The sequence below is a fragment of the Octopus bimaculoides genome, chromosome 5 (genome assembly GCF_046866305.1).
Source record: "Octopus bimaculoides isolate indiv1 chromosome 5, ASM4686630v1, whole genome shotgun sequence".
NCBI lineage: Eukaryota > Metazoa > Mollusca > Cephalopoda > Octopoda > Octopodidae > Octopus > Octopus bimaculoides.
In genome coordinates this window covers 122,269,012-122,289,011 of record NC_142932.1, presented here as the reverse complement: position 1 = coordinate 122,289,011, position 20,000 = coordinate 122,269,012, and the positions used below count along the sequence as shown (strand labels likewise).

At 38.7% G+C, this 20,000-nt stretch overlaps 1 protein-coding gene and 2 long non-coding RNA genes across 5 annotated transcripts in view; 2 read left to right on the top strand and 1 right to left on the bottom strand.

Moving 5' to 3' along the window:
• LOC149135847 (uncharacterized) overlaps positions 1-17,426 on the bottom strand; it is a 38,236-nt gene extending 20,810 nt beyond the window's left edge. The window contains exon 1 of the long non-coding RNA XR_016242039.1: positions 17,089-17,426. This is a non-coding gene — a long non-coding RNA (uncharacterized LOC149135847). The remainder of the gene's footprint in view (positions 1-17,088) is intronic.
• LOC149135844 (uncharacterized) overlaps positions 1-20,000 on the top strand; it is a 303,123-nt gene that overhangs the window by 7,420 nt on the left and 275,703 nt on the right. The window contains exon 2 of the long non-coding RNA XR_016242038.1: positions 5,517-5,596. This is a non-coding gene — a long non-coding RNA (uncharacterized LOC149135844). The remainder of the gene's footprint in view (positions 1-5,516; positions 5,597-20,000) is intronic.
• The window catches only part of LOC106871940 (galactoside alpha-(1,2)-fucosyltransferase 2), a 63,114-nt gene continuing 56,208 nt past the window's right edge, over positions 13,095-20,000 (top strand). For all 3 annotated transcript variants that reach the window (XM_052968131.2, XM_052968128.2, XM_052968129.2), the window contains exon 1: positions 13,095-14,073. The gene's annotated coding sequence lies outside the window, so the exon portion shown is untranslated. The remainder of the gene's footprint in view (positions 14,074-20,000) is intronic.

The following is a 20,000-nucleotide window of genomic DNA, read 5'->3' as shown; positions in this document are numbered from 1 at the left end:
AACGTGGAACAAATAGGGGCTGCAATAATGCTGGAGCACTAGCAGAAAACAGCACTGCTTGGAACCGCTCGAATACTCCGGAAGGTGCTCGAAAAATAAGAGGTGTTACCTTAGTTCACTGGTAGGGTACAGCTGACACCGTAATACATCTCCAGCGTTAGAAGGTGTGCAAAGGCAATAATAATAATAATAATAATAATAATAATAATAATAATAATAATAATAATAATAATAATAATAATAATAATAATAAAGCCAATGAAATAAGAGAACTAGACACTAGATAAAGCCAATGAAATAAGAGAACTAGACGAAAGCCAACCATACAAGTATTTAGGAGTCAATGAACTAGATAGGATACAACATACACAAATGAAAGAGAAAATAAAGAAAGAGTACTATAGACGAGTTAGATCAATACTAAAAACAGAGCTCAATGCTAAAAACAAGATAATGGGTCCCAATTATAAGCTACAGCTACAACATCCTTAACTGGACACTAAACGAACTATGTAAAATAGACAGGAAAACAAGAAAAATAATGACAGGATATAGGATGCACCACCCAAAATCTGACATAGAAAAGCTATATGTACAATGCACAGAAGGTGGCAGGGGTCTTATACAGCTAGAAAACTATTATAAAATAACCACCATAGGACTGCAAAAATACCTACTCCAAAAGCAAGGGAAACTAATACAAATAGCCACAAAACACGAGCAAAACAAAAAGCTGTTTTCAGTATTTAAGGAAGCTGACAAATACAAACAAGAAATCGATCTACCTAACAAATACGAAGAAGAAGAAGAAGAAGAAGAAGAAGAAGAAGAAGAAGAAGAAGAAGAAGAAGAAGAAGAAGAAGAAGAAGAAGAAGAAGAAGAAACAACAAAAGCTATAAAACAAATGAAATCCAAACTAAAACTAGAACAGCAACGAACCACGATAAAACGATGGCAAGAAAAGCCCCTACATGGTAAATACTGGGCTAAACTAAATGCGAAAGAAATAAACAGAGAAAAATCCCAGCAACGACTGAGAAGCTCAGGACTCAAAGCAGAGACTGAAGGATTTTTAATTGCTGCACAAGACCAAAACCTCCCCACCAGAAATTACCAAAAACACATAATGAAAAGAAATATAACAAGTAACTGTAGAATATGTGGAGATGGACAAGAAACAATAAATCATATTATCTCTGGCTGCCCAGTTCTGGCTAAGAAGGAATATATTCACAGACACGACAGAGCTGGGACCTATATACACTGGAAGCTATGCCAACACTATGGAATAACAACAGAAAAAAGATGGTATAAACACACGCCAGTAAAGGTCACAGAAAACGAGAAAGCAACCATACTCTGGGATATGCCAATACACACAGATAGAGAAATTAAGGCAAATAGACCAGATATAGTTGTCAAAGATCATGAAGAAAAAAAATGCTTTCTAATTGATGTATCAATACCAGCAGATGACAACGTTTCTCAAAAAGAAATGGAAAAACTTTCAAAATACAAAGACCTGGAAATAGAGATAACTCGAATGTGGAATCTAAAAGCAGAAACAATTCCTATCATAGGAGGTGCCTTAGGTATAATAAAAAAATATCCAGACAAATACATAACAAAAACACCAGGACTTACAAATATATATAACATACAGAAAATTGCACTACTGGGTACTGCACACATTCTACGCAAAACACTTTCAATACAGTAAACATAAGAGCACCACAGCAAACCACAGCACATACCCAAGGCGCACAGAGCTGCGCTCGGTAGTGAAGTGAAAGCACGTTATAAAAATAAAACTACTGAACAATAATAATAATAATAATAATAATAATAATAATAATAATAATAATAATAATAATAATAATAATAATAATAGTAGACTTCAGACAAAAAAATGACAGATTTCAAACAAAAATCATGCCTCCTCATTGATATGACTGTCCCAATCGATATAAACGTATCTGTCAAGACCTACCAAAAACTGAACAAATATAAAGATCTTGAAATAGAAATTAGCAAAATGTGGAACCTTAAGACTAAAACATTACCTATTGTCATAGGTGCCCTGGGAATGACAGCGAAACGGGCTGATTACTACCTAGCTCAGATACCAGGAAACCACAAAATAACTGAAGTTCAAAAGATAGTGCTCATGGGAACTGCCCATATCCTACGTAAAATACTCTCTATGTAATCTCAAATTTTAAAACAAACACATAATTTACTTATGGTTTCCTAAACATTGTCGAGAACAACACTATGTACAAATCCAAATATATGGTACCCTAGGCATAACACCTACATGAACTTCTAACTTGTTGTCTCTCGAGGTCTCTGGGTGAGACTTGGATCCAACTTGTACAAATGCAAAACAAAATTCAAACATAAAATAATAATAATAATAATAATAATAATAATAATAATAATAATAATAATAATAATAATAACACACAGGTGGAGTAAACAAGTAAATATGATGGTTATGGTGTGTAGGTGCAAATGACGTGTCTGTCAGAAGGTACAGGCGGCGAGCTGGCAGAAACGTTAGCGCTCCGGGCGAAATGCTTAGCGGTATTTCGTCTGCCGTTACGTTCTGAGTTCAAATTCCGCTGAGGTCGACTTTGCCTTTCATCCTTTCGGAGTCGATAAATAAAGTGCCAGTTACGCATTGGGGTCGATGTAATCGACTTAATCCTTTTGTTTGTCCCCTCTGTGTTTAGTCCCTTCTGGGCAATAAAGAAATAAGAAAGTACAGAAAACGAATGCACAGTGAATGGAAGACAACGGAACTGTTCCAAATTACTGAACAGACTTTAAGAAGGCTAACTAATGGAAACTAAAGCAAGAGACGAATAAAGTCAATATTGTTCTGAGACACATTCGTACATAGAACATCACATAAACAACAAATAATCATATCAAGGCTAATAGTAAGATTGTGGCAGAAAGGATGGGATTGAGAACTGCTGAGAATAGAAAAGCGACGGATAGAAGAGAAAATAAAGAAACGTGGTGGAAAAGGAGAATTTCTGAAGATATAAACTCCTTGAGCAGTGTAGTGTCAATACTTGTCAGGAAAAGAGATGGAGAACTTAAGAATGATTTGAAATTCGAAAAACTTAGGAAGAAGTATGGTGTAGATACAAAAGGCCTGAATGTTGTAATTGTAGAACTGAAGCAGCGCAGACATGCGAAAAAAAAATAATAAAAGCAAAGCTAACTAGGTTTGAACAGCAGATTAAGCAATAGCAGCAAAGCAAATTGTTTAGAACCGACCAAAAGAGATTTTAACAAAAGATTAATGACGATAAAAAACGTGAAAGCTTAGTCCCTGGAGCTGATGTAATACAGCTTTTTGGCGGGTAAGATATGGAATAAGCAAGAACAACATAATACTACAGCTGAGTGGCTCTGCAACCTGAAGCAAACAGCTTCCTATCCCCAGCAAGAGGTTATCCACTTCACAGAAGACAGTATTAGAAATATAAGTAAAATGATAAGCAATTGGAAAGGAGCAGGACCTGATGGTGTAGAGCGATTTTCGATAAAAAAAAGTTCAGTAGTTGCCATGAATTGATCGCAGAACAATTTAATGCATTGGTCAATGGTGAAGAAATCCCGGGCTGGTTGACAAAAGGACGAACGGTGTTGTGCCTGAAGGATACATCAAAGGGAAATGCTGCTGACAATTACAGACCAATTTCCTGCCTCCCATTAATGTGGAAGTTACTGTCAGGAGGAATTGCAGAAGAATTGTATAAATTTCTTGATGAGAACGATATATTATCGACGGAACAAAAAGGCTGTAGAAGGAGATGCAGAGGTACCAAAGATCAACTATTGACAGACAAAATGGTAATGCAAGATTGTAAACGAAGGAGAACAAATCTGGGAATGGCCTGAATTGACTATCGCAATGTTTATGACATGATTCCACATTCGAAGGTCATCGAGTGCTTAGATCTGTTTGGAATTGTGAGGAATGTAACTTGCTTCCTGAAGAGAAGTATGGTAGGATGGAAAACTGAATTGACATCTTACGGAAAAAGCTTGGACACCCTGGGTATCAGAAGAGGGATTTTCCAGGTGACAGTCTATCTCCGTTGTTTTTCGTTCTTTGCATGATACCCATGACCTTGGTACTTAGGAAAATGAACCTGGGATATCAACTAAAAGAAAAATTCCAAACAATCAACCACCTCCTCTTCATGGATGATTTGAAACTGTTTGGCAAAGACGAGACACAAGTGAGTTCCTTGATGAACACGGTCCACTGTTTTAGCACTGATATTAGAATGGAATTTCGACTCAAGAAGTGCTGAGTAATCTACCAAAAATGAGGTAAGGTACTGTCCCTAACAGGGATAGAATTACAAAATAGAGACTTGAATAAGTAAATTGAAACGGAAAGATACAAATGCCTTGATGTAACGAGATAATGAAAAGCAAAATGAAAGAGCAACTGAGGACGGAGTATTTCCGAAGAGTGAGGTTGATGCTGCGCTGAAAATTGATTGGATGGAATAAAATCCAAACAGTTAATATGTGGGTGGTAGCATCAGTTCGGTATGGAGCGGGAATTATAAAATGGCAGAAGAGAGAAATGAAGAAAATGGATACGAAGACCAGAAAAATGTTGACAGTACACGGAGCCTTCCCATGTAAGAGTGACACTGATAGGCTGTCCTTATCCGGAAGAAAAGGTGGGAGAGGTTTGATCAGTTGCCAGGATTGTATCGAAGCAGAGGAAAACAACCTAGGGCGGTATATAAAAAATGCCGTGGAGCCACTGTTGAAACACGAAGAAAGCCGGTGCCATCAAGATTGAAAATTGTGTAAATGAAGAAAAATTTAAACAAGAAATGAAGAAAAAAAGAAGAAAAAAAAAAGAAAATGAGAAAAGGCATGGAAGGAAAAAAATGTATGGTTAGTTTGCAAGAGATGTGAACGCTAAGAGCGATACAGAGGACCAGTGGCTATGGATGAGGAGGGAGTGACCTAAGGATAGACACACTCCGATACTGTATTTTTAGCTGATAATGCAATCACACCTCGTATTTAACTTCAAGATGGTGGCCCATGATGAAGTCAGGTCAGCTATGGCTTTGACTATACTCCCTGGAACTTTAGCAAGTCGAAGTGGAGGATTGGATAAACTAATTTACATATTAAACACGTTTCTGGAAGCTTGTATGTAAATATTAATGACTTGTAGTGACACGGTATTTCGTTATGCAGCCATAATGTAATACAAAGTATATTGAACGTTTTTTTTAAATAAGTCAATGCCGTGTACTACAGTGCTAGCAGTGCTCTTAATATGCAAATCGGTACATCCAATAACGTTACACCTCTACACGTAGTGGCTATTTAAGCAATGAATTCGTGGATAATTTATTAGTTGGATGGGTGCTGATGAAGGAGCCAAAACTCCCGAAATGTGTCATATATGCTCATTATCCATTTTTTCACCTTCGATCTTATTGTTTGTTTCCATCTAGCGTCTCGAATATGAAACGTCGTAACAACATCAGTGCTGGCTATAATTTCTATGGAAAATCTGTTGAGATGTCATTGAAACGTAAGTAGTCATCTACTTTAGCCTATAATGTAGTTTGCCTGGCAGGTAACATACTATCTGCTGGAATGTCGCTAACTGTGAAACCACGTTGTGTTCTGACATCGTTTAAGCTTTTGTTTATACTGTTTGGGAGAAGGTTAATTTTAGTGACGGCTTGTCGATAAAATTAGTGGGGGTCCTGCTTCAGAAAATTTTTAGCCGTTGTTTTAATATTGTGCAAAAGGAAACAAACGTATAAAAAGAAAATTTATACATAAACATGATCGGTACGCGTTTTAGCCACTGCCGGTAGTGTGTTTAATTTGTTTACTGAACACCGCCGCGAATTACCCCGTTTTTCAAAAATCCCTTCTAAATCATAAAATAAGGGGGGAAAATGTACCCTATTTTTCAAATCCTGGCAACAACACTGAAACTGGAACAGGATAATAATCTAATTCTATACTTTATTACATTCAAGAATATAAACACGTTTCTCAAGCACAACACACGCGGAGTCAAGAAACACTACCTTTCACCAGCACACGGGGGTTGGCACTGCGTGAACGATAGTGCTCTCTCTCCTTAGCGTGAAGCTTCTTCTCTCGAACATACAAGCAAGCGTACAACAGCCAACCACCGCGTCGCTGGAACTGTGAAGCGCACAGTTCTATACAAGGATTTTGGTATTTTTTCATAAACTAGGGGATGGCTACTGTCTTAATGATTATATAATGTACAAGTATAAAGAAAGAATTAAAGAATAAAGGAATCATTATACTGAATGTTATCGATAATATCGAGTGGAAATAGGGGGTGCTGCAATTCCGCACTGCCTATACACGAGCCGCCACTGATTTCAGATATTTTTTCTTTTTTATTAAGTGAAATTCTCTAACTTTCTTCCCATATCCCACAAATGTTGCTTGTTGGCATGATTGTTTTGCTGTAAAACAATTTAGTCCTGGGTATAGATCGTTCCAGCATACTTCCAATCCATTCATACATCTAACAACGGGATTTTGTTTCCCTCTTTTATAACAGTTCGATAAATCAGTATTCAATTCATAACTCCAAGGGAAATGTGTTTTGTAGTCACGGTTTCTTCTACAACTGCAGCTAGAAAGAATTTGTTTACGCGTTGCGCTGTTGTTTTCGTTCTGTTCTTCAGATGTGCTGTTGAGGTTGTCGTGTCTAGCCATGTTGACTGTAGAAACTCTCTGCATGGTAAAGTCAAGTAAGTTTCAATCGAGAATCACTAAGATCTTGAATAAAAGGCTCACTCAGCTAAATCCCCTGAAGATTAACCAGTTATTCAACAGCTTGTGAGTTCAAAGCTAGAGATAGTATTCCTCGTATTTCGATAAATAGTCTCTCTGGCCAAATATGCGGATTGTCGCTTCGGAGGATATATGTATGTATGTATGTATGTATGTATGTATGTATGTATGTATGTATGTATGTATGTATGTATGTATGTATGTATGTACGAGGGTGAGTCAAAAAGTAATGCCATTTTGTTTAGGACAGGTATAACTACCAACACAGGAACATGTAGCATACATGTAGCATAAATGAAGCTGGTCCTCTGTGGATCACATCCCTACTTCTCAACATAGTCACCGTTTCTCTCAATAGCAATGTTCCACCTTCGAATGAGAACATGTATCCCTGCCCCGTAAAATTCTGTTGACTGTTCTTTGAGCCACTTCTTCACTACAGTTTTTACTTCTTCGTCACTGGACTACGGTCTCTTCGGCCCCATGAAAGAGGGTTTGAGAGGCAAACATTATTCCAGTGACGAGGAAGTGAAAACTGTAGTGAAGAAGTGGCTCAAAGAACAGTCAGCAGAATTTTACGGGGCAGGGATACATGTTCTCATTCGAAGGTGGAACATTGCTATTGAGAGAAACGGTGACTATGTTGAGAAGTAGGGATGTGATCCACAGAGGACCAGCTTCATTTATGCTACATGTATGCTACATGTTCCTGTGTTGGTAGTTATACCTGTCCTAAACAAAATGGCATTACTTTTTGACTCACCCTCGTATGTATGTATGTATGTATGTATGTATGTATGTATGTATGTATGTATGTATGTATGTACGTCTCTTCTGTTTTTAATCATTTAGATTCTTCCTCTGAAAAAGGAGCTGTTTCTAACAAAGACAGAAAGCTCCATCTTCGGAATGTAGATAACGAAAATAATGTCACATTTTAAACCTGAGAAAAGTCTTGCATATTTTTACTGTTCCGCTTACAGATTGTATTTATAATGTGCGAATCAGTTGGCTGATTTCTTTTTCTGAAAATTCAAACTTATCCATACTGATAGTTAGAAATTTATTTACAAAACTGAGTGCTCCAATTATTATTAGTATAAATGCAAATTTATAATCCCGATATAAAAGCTGGAGGTTTCGAAGCAGCTGCCCATTGTTACCTTCTTTCTCTTTGATTTTTAAAGAGTTATTCACATTAGCAGGTCATGGCGGTGATTAGTTTCTAACCACAGGGGACAATATCAAAGTTCTCCTTGTCCTGCTGATACTGATGGGCATTGTGAAGAAACCAACCCTGGCATCATATTGGAATCGGGATCCAGCCACGTTGACCCGTTTCTTTCCGGAAACGATGCCACGTGATCGATTTTTGGCGCTTCTTCGAAATTTACATTTCAACGAAAGCGAGAACCAAGATGACAGGCTGCACATATTATGTCCTGTCGTTGAGAAGTGGCTGAAAATTTCAGAACGGTATATGTCCCCACACAGGACATTTGTGCAAGCGTGAGTTTGTGCAAATTCAAGGGAAGGCTCCAATTCAAACTCTACAACCCAACCAAACGTTCCTGCTTTGGAGTTAAGGTTTATAAAGTATGCCAGTCAACTGGCAGAACCTGTGGGTACACGTGGAGTTACAAAATCTACACTGGTCAGGATAGAGTGGATCTTCCAGCGTCAACTGATGTGTTGTCGCTGAATGAAAACTTGTTTGACAAAGACTAAGGTATTTATATCGACAACTGGTTTTCCAGTCCAGACCTCTTTCTGCAGCTGTAGACGAGGAGGACTAACCCCTATGGAACTGTGAGGACGCATAGGAAAAAAATGCCGTCCGATCTTCACATAATAAAACTTCGAAAGGGGGAAACAGCGTACCGAAGGACCGATAGTGACATTCTCGCTCAATTGTGATGTGACATGAAAAACGCCTGCATGTTACCCACAAAACATTCTGCAAGCATGAAGGACACCATGAAACAAATTGCAGACGGTGATGCCATAATAAAACCGAGTGTAGTTGTTTCAACCAATGAGGGATGGGCGGGGTCGATCTCTCAGATCTGCTGGCGACGACACAAAAATCGGTGAGAAAATTTGTGAAATGGTACTAAAATATTTTCTTGTATACAGTTATCATGTGTGTCGTGAACTCACATTTGATTTGGCAGATGCTTGGCGGTGTAGGGGAATAGACTGACATTCAGGAATCTATTGTTCCGTGAAATGATAGAAGCATCAAAGTACAGAACGCATGAACGTCTCCACACCGGACCCTCTCCTCACCGCATGGTGAAGGGACGTGGACATTTCCCACGATTGTTTCCCACCACCGCCAAGAAGACAAATGCTTCAAAGAGATGCACAATATGTAAAGCAAAAGGGAAACATAAGGAAACTAGATACCATTGTTCACAATGTGATATGCTACTGTGTGTGGTACCCTGTTTTGAACTCTACCCCACTAAAATCAATTTTTGAATTCCCGTGACTGTAAATACATGGTGCTGATCTAACTTTTACTGTCAAGTAATCTTATCCAGACAGAGTACCGCATGAGCGTCCTGCACAGGGATATAGTTTAGCTAAATAAACAGTACTTGCACTAAAGCGTTATCTTGCGCTGGGTGCTGAACTCAATCGGTGCAATTACCGTTACCGCGCGCAGACAACCGAATGAATCCTCACCGTAAACTGGTAAAAACGGCTGATGTAAATATACGCCGAACCACTGTCGTGCGCTAATTGCTGATCTCATCCGAGATAATTAACGTCAAAGCAACCTAATTACTTGATTTAAAAAAAAAACCCGTTGTCATAGAGTTAAAAAAAGAAACAGAGTGCCTAACTGTAACAGTCCAAGATCAAGCGATAAAGCGATAAAAACAAACAACTTGAGGGAAAATATATATGGAAGCAATACATCTTAACTTAAATTTTCATCCGGTATTACCAATGATAAAACAAAATTAGCAAAATGAATAGGTTACTTATTTTCAAGAGGTAACATTCTAATCCTTGTTCTTGTACGAAGAAGTCTTATTTCAAAGAAAAAAATCGATTACTCTTGACACACGGCTGCTAATGAAAGTACGATTTATCGTCACGTGCTTTCTTCGAGGATAACTCTGGCTTGCGTCACTGACTTTAATGTAATATATTAAACTTGAACAACGGCTTCTGTAGAACCACTGAGCAGAGAGAACGGAAGAAAAATGAATTCATACGATCCTATGCCCTTATTAGACCACACATTGACAGAGGTCTCCTTGATTCAGTGGTCCCACAAAAGAATGGATCCCCCACCCCTGTGACCAACCAGGCTGATAAGGATAGGGAAGCTGAGGAAGCAACAACCAGAAGTCCCTCTGTGCCAGTGGTCCTACAAAGGAATGGAGTCCTCACCCCATTGGACAACCAGAGGAATGCAAGTGCTGCCACCAAAAAAGGAAGGAAAGGACACGAGTACAAACATAAGGAAGGAAGAGGAGAAAAAGGAAAAGAAAAAGATTAAATAACTAAGATCGAAACCCCAAACCATCAAACAGGAAGCAGAAAACTCAAATATGGAGGCTCCAATGGAATCCGAAACCCTAGAGGAGAAAAGAAAGTTGAGGTGAAGTCAAGGACATGCAAATTTTATCTGAGACCCCGCCAAAATTACAGGGGCCTTAAGAAGAAATACTTCCCTGAGGAAAGGCACCAATCGTCTCCAAAGATAAAAGATACAAAGGTTGTGCACTCTTCAGATGTTATGCGCAAGGCAGAAGCTGAGCAAGAGTCTTTTTTGTGCATGGCGCAAAAGATTATGCAGAAGCTGAGCAAGAGTCTTTTTTGTGCATGGCGCAAAAGATTATGCAGCAGCTGACCTGACAACATGAAGCACAAACAAGGAACCTTGCCCACCACTGCGCAAGATCACCACAATCAACAGAGACGGGATGGCCTCCCCTAACGCCTGCAGTCGTCACGCCAATATTTTTACTAAATATTGGGAGCCTGTTGCATCACAACAACGAAGTCAAATTTTTTTTCCTGAGAGACTTGCTGCATGCAATCAAGCCTATGCATAGCACTCGTGGAAACTCACCTCAGCCCTGATATAGAGGATGCAGAAGTACATGTACCCAAATATACCATACTGCAAACAGACAGAAGGGAAAAGAGCCATGGTTGCTGCATACATCCGTGAAGACCTCACACCCCAGGTCTTACTGTCATACCCAAATTCAGTATGCGACACTCTAATTGCATACATAAGACAACACAATATAGTCATATGTAATACATATCGCCCACCAGATGCTCTAAACCACATAGGCAAGTTTGAAGATTGCCTCACAAGAATTAAAGAAATCTTCATGAAACTGGAACACCACGTGAGCGTATTTCTTATGGGTGATTTCAACTTCCTCAATGTCAAATGGCCCGAAGGCCCCATGCTCTCAGGAATGTCTCATTGCAAACAAGCACAGGTGGAGTTCCTGCTCAACCACACCAATGCCCTATTCATGGAACAAGTTGTACTCAGGCCAACTAGGGCGAATAACATTTTGGATCTCTGCTTCACGAACAATATGGACATCGTGCATGGTGTGAAAGTGACGCCGACATTAGTTTCGGATCACAGCATAAGAGAGCTGTCTTTGTATGAACGAAAACTAGCACTCAAAATCTCTCCAGTCTGAACTTCCACAAAGCAGACTGGAAATCGATCCAAAAAGAGATCCTTAGACAGCACTGGCCGAAATGTCTCTCCACACTAGACATTGGCATGAAACTAGAATATTTTATGTCTGTTGTGGAAACCATATGCCAGAAATATGTCCCAGAGCATAAGGCTAACACAAAAAGGAACAAGATTCCAAGGGAGAGGAAGATCCTCATGAGACGACGGACGAAGGTTGCAAATCGCTTCAAACAACATTCGAAAAGTAGTGAAAGGTCCCGGCCTCAGTACACAGCAAAATAGGACCCCTCTTTCAAAAGATGGCTCCCTCACAGATAGTCCAACCAGAATCAGTGACATACTGAATGATCAGTTCAAAAGTGTTTTTACCACTCCGTTGGAACACAGACAAGTGAACGAACCAGTGGATTTCTTTGCCACCTCACCTATAACCAACAAGGCAGTTACAATGGATTACATCGAAATTAGCGAAGAAGATATACTACTAGCCATAGATGAGGTGGACGCAAACTCAACTGCTGGTCCTGATGGTTTCCCAGCAATCCTCCTCAAATCGTGCTAGCGTGCCCCGGCGAAACCACTACAGGTTCTCTTCCAGAACTTTCTGGCAAATAGCAGGCTTCCAAGCAAACTGAAGGAAGGAATAATATGCCCAATCCGTAAAGGAGGAAGCAGAGTAGATGCCAAAAACTATAGGCCTATCTCTCTGACTTCACAGATCAGCAAAGTCATGGAATGAATAGTCAGAGGGAAACTAATCGCATTCCTTGAAGAAAACCACTTGCTGAGTGATACCCAGCATGGCTTTCGACCAGGTAGGAGCTGCCTGACCCAGCTCTTACAACACTATGACTGGGTGTTGAGGCAGTTACTCAACAACTCAAATGTAGACGTAATATACCTTGACTTTGCAGGACCACTGCTTTTCTCAGATATGCTCTCAGCTGCTCGGATAGCTACCCTTACTGGCTACGCAGACGATAATAAAGCCTCGCAGAAAATACAGAACTCCAGCGATGTTGCACACCTACAGCAGGAGTTGGACTCACTTTACAGATGGGTTGAGGGCAATAATATGCAGTTTAATGCTGCAAAATTCCAAGCTCTGTGCTACCAGCGTCCAAGACTGAATATAAAACTTACAGGGTATACTGGTCCACAGGGGATTACAATCCCAGAGCGGAACCAGAGTATCGACATGAGTGATGATACCTCTTTCCAAGTGTACATTACCAGGATGGCGATAAAGTGCAGATGGATGGCTGGTTGGATCCTGAGAACGTTCAGAACTAGAGAGAAGAAAAGCATGATGGTCCTCTGGAGGACATTCGCCCCCAGACGTCTGGATTACTGCTCCCAGCTATGGTCACCCAACGGTGTAAAATTAACAGCAGACCTTAAAGCAATCCAGTGAAGCTTCACAAAGAAGATCGTCTCATTGCAATAGCTCAGCTACTGCAAAAGGCTGAAACAGTTAAGACTCTACTCTCTGGAGAGAAGGCGAGAGAGGTATGCAGTAATATACACCAGGAAGATCCTGGAAAGAATTGTGCCAAATTTTGACATTGAAAGCTACACAAATACCAGGACGGATCTAGACTGCACAGTGCGCGCTTCAGGACCAGTTACTACAACAGCCTGGGCTTTAGGAGCCCACAGCTTTTTAATATTCCCCCAAAGAGTCTGAGGGACCTACACAAAGTAGATGTAGGTGTTTTCAAATCAAAACAGGATTTCTTCCGGTCGGGAGTCCCAGATGAATCTATCTCGCGATATGACGTGGAAATGAGGGTAGCGACATCAAACTCCCGTATTCACCAAATGTCACATATTAGAGGAGGCTCTCAATAATAACAGTGTAGTAAAATGGCGGTGCCCCAGCATGGCCACAGCTCTGAGATGAAACTAAAACAAAAATGTGAATACCATTACAAAATTTGTTTGTGGCATATTTAAAAAAATATTCTAAAGTGAAAATGACTGTAAAATACGGTAGATATTACGAGAAAGACCCGTTCGTAACACCAGTCTGAAATAGTTTTTTCTAGTGCATTCAACGTATCTCCCCTCCCAAGATTTGGTTGCTGTGCAAAAAAACACCAGCCAAATCTTTCCAGCCCACGAAACATAACTGTGGGTGGGAAACTAATCGCATAAGATTAAGTATTGATAAGTTGTTTACTATGGTGTCGATATAGCATGGATGCAACCTTTGGATTAAAACATATAAAAGAATTTTTAAAAAACTGCACACACACACACACACACACACACACACACACACACACACACACACACAGAGGGACACACTCACACCCCACACAAACACACTTATGTACGATTGCAATTTGAGCACACGCATAAAATATTGAATGTATTTAATAATTTTACCACAGGCTGTTAACAAGTGACATATTCGCTCAATGAAATGAAATCAACATTATAGTTTGTGTTATAAGTTTTAAGATCTAGAAACTTCCTCGGCAGACACGATGTAACTTAGCAGCAGCCAGGATGTGATTCAGGTAGAGTCGAATGTTTTAACTTACTATTTATACATGAAAACAAAATCATCAGTCACACACCTATAATCAAGAAAGTGAACATAAATGCATTTAAACATACATAAATACACGCGCGCACACACACACACACACACACACACACACACACACACACACACACACACACACATACACACACACACACAAATATGGATGTATGTATTATATGTGTATGTATGTATGTATGTATGTATATATATACACACACATACATAGACACAATGCCACAGGTACACAAACATATGTCCATAAGATTCTCTCTCTCTCTCGCTTCATCTATCTGTCTATCTATCTTGCTTAAATAAAAGAAATTTTATTTAACAAACTGTGACGCTAAAGACCGAGGTTACCGTGGTCTTTTCGTAGGTTTTTCTTTCCACGGATAACCTCCCCATTTATTGGGAATTTTTTGTATTATTTCGTATTTTTTGTAAATACCCCAAACGTTTTGCGATGTTTTTTTTTTTCATCGTTGTCCCCACTTTTGTTTTTTTTCTGCTTTGTTTTCGCCCCCCCTCGAAAAGAAAAACTCTACATTTGTATTTTGTCCCCTCTGTGTTGAGCCCTGTGTGGCTAATAAAGAAACCTATCTATCTATCTATCTATCTATGAGAGTTACTCACGTTTCTTGCTTAAATAAAAGAAATTTTATTTAACAAACTGTGACGCTAAAGACCGAGGTTACCGTGGTCTTTTCGTAGGTTTTTCTTTCCACGGATAACCTCCCCATTTATTGGGAATTTTTTGTATATTTCGTATTTTTTGTAAATACCCCAAACGTTTTGCGATGTATTTTTTCATCGTTGTCCCCACTTTTGTTTTTTTTCTGCTTTGTTTTCGACCCCCTCGAAAAGAAAAACTCTACATTTGTATTTTGTCCCCTCTGTGTTGAGCCCTGTGTGGCTAATAAAGAAACCTATCTATCTATCTATCTATCTATCTATCTATATATATATATATATATATATATCATTCTTTTGCTTGTTTTGGTCATTTGACTGCGGCCATGCCGGAGCACCGCCTTTTGTCGAACAAATCGACCCCAGGACTTATCCTTTGTAAGCCTCGTACTTATTCTATTGTTATCTTTTGCTGAACCGCTAGGTTACGGGGATATAAATACACCAACATCGGTTGTCAAGCGATAATTGGTGGGGTGGGGTGGGACAAGCACAGACACACAAATACAAACATACGTACATACATACATAAACATATATACATATGTGTATATATATATATACACACACACACACACACACACAAACAAACACACACACACACACACACACACACACACACACACACACATATATATATATATGTATATATATATACATATATACGGCGGGCTTCTTTCAGTTTCTGTCTACCAAATCCACTCACAGGACGTTGGTCGGCCCGAGGTTATAGTAGAAGACACATGTGGTTGGAAAGTAAACTTCTTACCACACACCCAACTCTTTATATATAAATTATATAATATATATGATATATATATACATATATATATATCTGTATATATATATGCAGCATATATAATATATATTATAATATAATATATATAATATATAGTAATAATATATTATATATATTATAATATAATATATATATAATATAATATATATATAATATATAATGATGATATAAAAATATATAATAGTATTATATATGATATATAAAATATGATATATATTATATATATAATATATATAATATATCTATACATACGGTTTATACATGCATACATACATATATATATATATATATATATATATATATATATATATATATTTATAAAAGATAAACAAGAGTGAAAAAACTATACACACACACACCCACACACACACACACACATATATATATGTATATATGTATACGTATATATATTGCTTATATATTTGTTTGTCTGGCTGTATGTATGTATGTAGTATAGTCACATGCACACTCACACACATGTACATAAACACGTATAAATAAGAATATCGAACATAAATATATCCGCGTGAGTGCATCGTCCATGTGTGCTTCAGCACGAACAAATTACTCGGTATTTTCTGTCTTATCCTTGTTTTAATATCTACCACTAAGCGCAATATCTGTATACAAATTGTCACCCCACTCTCTGTATGAGTGTGTGTGTGTATATATATATATATATATATATATATATATATATATATATATAAATTAAAAGGGTAAAGGATTATCAATTTATTAATAAATCAATTAACAATTAATAATTTTTTACCAAGCCCATCGGTATGAAAGCACCATTATTGGTGGAGAACCTATTTAAAAGCTCATATATATTTATAAATATAATTAAGGGATCAGCAAATATTTGCTTCACCATATACTGAAGTTCAGAAATAGCAGCTAAAAAAGCTGAGAATCCCACTTGTAACTCACATATATATATATATATATATATATGTGTAAAGTTACGTAAGAGGGAAACAAATTTCAAAGGTCAGTGTATATATTCGTTCAATCCATTTCAAATTGTTGAAATTCTCCACAATACACATAGATGCGTTCATATATAAGAGATTTGGTAAAAGTTCATAAGAATTTATAAATATATAAATATACGAAGTTTTATAAATATATAAAAATTCATAAATATATATAAATCAATAAACATATAAATACATAAATATAAATACATAGATGTCCGTATTAGAATGTCCGTATTAGATTCAATAAGGAGGGTAGATGAGAAATGTAGTATAAAATGATTTAAGAGGAATCCTGAAGCTCGATCAGAACGCTTTATGTGAACCCCAAGTTCACGTACCGACTCTGACTCCGGGGTTGTATTGCTTCTTCATTATATATACATATATATATATATATATATATATATATATATATATATATATATATATATATATATATATATATATATATATATATATAATGTAAATAATATATATATATGTGCATAATATATACATACATAAATGTACATACCTATTCAAACTCGGAACTTAGAAAACTGATAAGGAGGATACAGGAGGCGGTCGAAAAAGCCAGCTTCTATATATGGCTGAAGCGGGAAGACCGAATATGGCTTGAAAGTCATAACAAGTCTAGGTGAGACAGGCTGACAGTGAAGTGGCTTCGCGCCCTCCATTGTCAGTTAAAGTTCAGACAGTGTCATGTGACAACTTGCTGGAGCTACTTGCTGGAGCCTAGCAACGGGAGGTTTAGACAGTGTCATGTGACAACTTGCTGGTGCTGCTTACTGGACCCTAGCAGCGGGAAATTTAGACAGTGTCACGTGACAACTAGCTGGGGCTAGCTGCTGGAGCCTAGCAGCAGATATAAAAAGGGGAACTTGACACGACGATCAGTCGGACGCTGACACTCGTTGATGCTGCATCGAAGAGGCCAGGGAATAGAAGAAAGAAGACATGCACCCAACACCAGAGCTGAAGACACCTCCGAAAGGAGGGGCCCCGCCACGTCAAAACGGTAGAGGAGTAGGGGCCGAAACCGGACGTGGTTCCTCCTGATGATGTCTTCAGCTAACTGGATCCTATAAAGGAGCTGTTGTGGTAGCAGACCACGAAACATGGTTGAAATTCCTCCTATCCATATATGGGTACAGGGCGCTAAAGAAAACGTGAACAAGATGAAATATATATATTTAAAAATACCGATCTTATCAGGTGGCCAGCAGGGGAATAAAAACCTCAGAGGTAATAATTATTATAAAAATTATAATTTAGGGTCTCTAAGAGATACCACCATGTTTGAAATAGCACAGTCAAAGTTTGACTGCTATTTCAAGCATGGTGTTATCTCTTAGATACCCTAAATTATAATTTATATATATATATATATTTTTTTATTTTTTATTTATTTATGGGTTTCAGCCAGGTGGCTGTGGTCATGCTGGAGCACCTCCGTGATTTTCTGTCTTTATGCTTTGCTCTCTTCACGTTCCCTGCATGGCTCCTCTCCCCCACCTGATATAGTCCAATCAAGAGTTTTGATGGCACATCTGGTGTATAAGAGAATTTGACATCGCTGCCCTAAACTGTGTCTCATTTCGAGCCATTGGTTCGTCTGGTATCGTGGAGAGGAAAGCGTCGAGTTTTGTCTTGAAGACCTCCACATCCGTGTCTTGCAGGTCTCTCAAATGTTTTGGCAGGGCATTGAAGAGCTGAGGTCCTCTGAAACCGAGGCTGCTGCAGTATCATGTTATTATGTAAGATGCAGTGGACGGCACCTTTGGCACCATGCAGTGGTGACCCGTGCGGGCATTCCTGTAGTACTTTATGCCAAAGTTCGGCACCAGTCCTTCCAGTATTTTCCATATGTATACTATTACATATCTCTCCCGCCTGCGTTCGAGGGAGTAGAGACCTAGTGCCTGCAGTCGCTCCCTGTAGTTCATCTGCTGGACTGTGGCGATCTTTTTTGTATAGTGCCTCTGAATTGCCTCGAGTTCTGCTGTCCGTTTGACACTGTGTGGTGACCACAACTGAGAGCAATAGTCTAGGCGGCTCAGGACAAATGTCTTCCATAGAGTCAACATGACTTTTTGATCCCTTGTACGGAATGTCCTCAGTATCCACCCCGCCAGCTGTCTGCACTTTGCTGTCAACTTGACAATGTGCATGTGAAATGATGCATCACTACACATGTTGATGCCCAGGTCTCTCACGGCTTGTGGTTCAGGGATTGCAGTACCTCCAGGTCCTGTGTATGCCAGTTGGGAGGCACATGTGGCCTTGTAGCGCAGTACTTGAAATTTTTCCGCATTGAACTGCATATTGTTTTACTCTGCCCACTCATATATTGCATTTAGGTCATTCTGTAGGCTTACAATATCATCAGGATTCTTTATTGCCTGAGATAGTTTTGTGTCATCAGCGTAGCTAGTGACAGTGGCTCTCTGAGTGACCGTGGGCATGTTCAGAAGGGCCACTATGAACAGTAGTGGCCCCAGGACAGTTCCTTGCGGAACACCGCTCAATATTTGTGTTTCCCTAGATAGTTCTCCATTGGCTGCAACTGTCTGACTTCTACCATTCAGGAAGTCATGCAGCCACTCTCCTAATTTACCAGTTATGCCAAGGTTTCGCAGCTTGTGACATATCAAGCCATGATCAACTTTGTCAAAGGCTTTTGCAAAGTCGAGATATATCACATCAACATTTGAGTGGTCAAGTAGCTGCTTCAGGACCCAGTCATAATGGTGCAGCTGCGTGAGGCAGCTTCTACCTGGACGGAAACCATGCTGGGTCTCATTCAGCAAGTCATTTTCTTCTAGGAACGCAATCAATCTCTTTCTGACAATTCTTTCCATGACTTTGCTAATATATATATATATATATATATATATATATATATATATATATATATGTATACGAACTCATATTTTTACCTATATCAACTCAGATATGTACACACATATGCGTATGAAAATTTACGTGTGTAAATTACGTGTTATAAAATTTTGTGTATAGATGTCTTCGCTCCGTTGTTTAACATCATATTTTATAACATTTTACTAACATAATGATTTAAATATATACTTTAACCATATAACACAAGACTTCTGTAGTTTTTGCACTCTTACTCTTACTCTTACTTGTTTCAGTCATTTGACTGCGGCCATGCTGGAGCACCGCCTTTAGTCGAGCAAATCGACCCCGGGACTTATTCTTTGTAAGCCTAGTACTTATTCTATCGGTCTCTTTTGCCGAACCGCTAAGTGACGGGGACATAAACACACCAGCATCGGTTGTCAAGCAATGCTAGGGGGACAAACACACTCACACACATATATATATACATACATATATACGACGGGCTTCTTTCAGTTTCCGTCTACCAAATCCACTCACAAGGCTTTGGTCGGCCCGAGACTT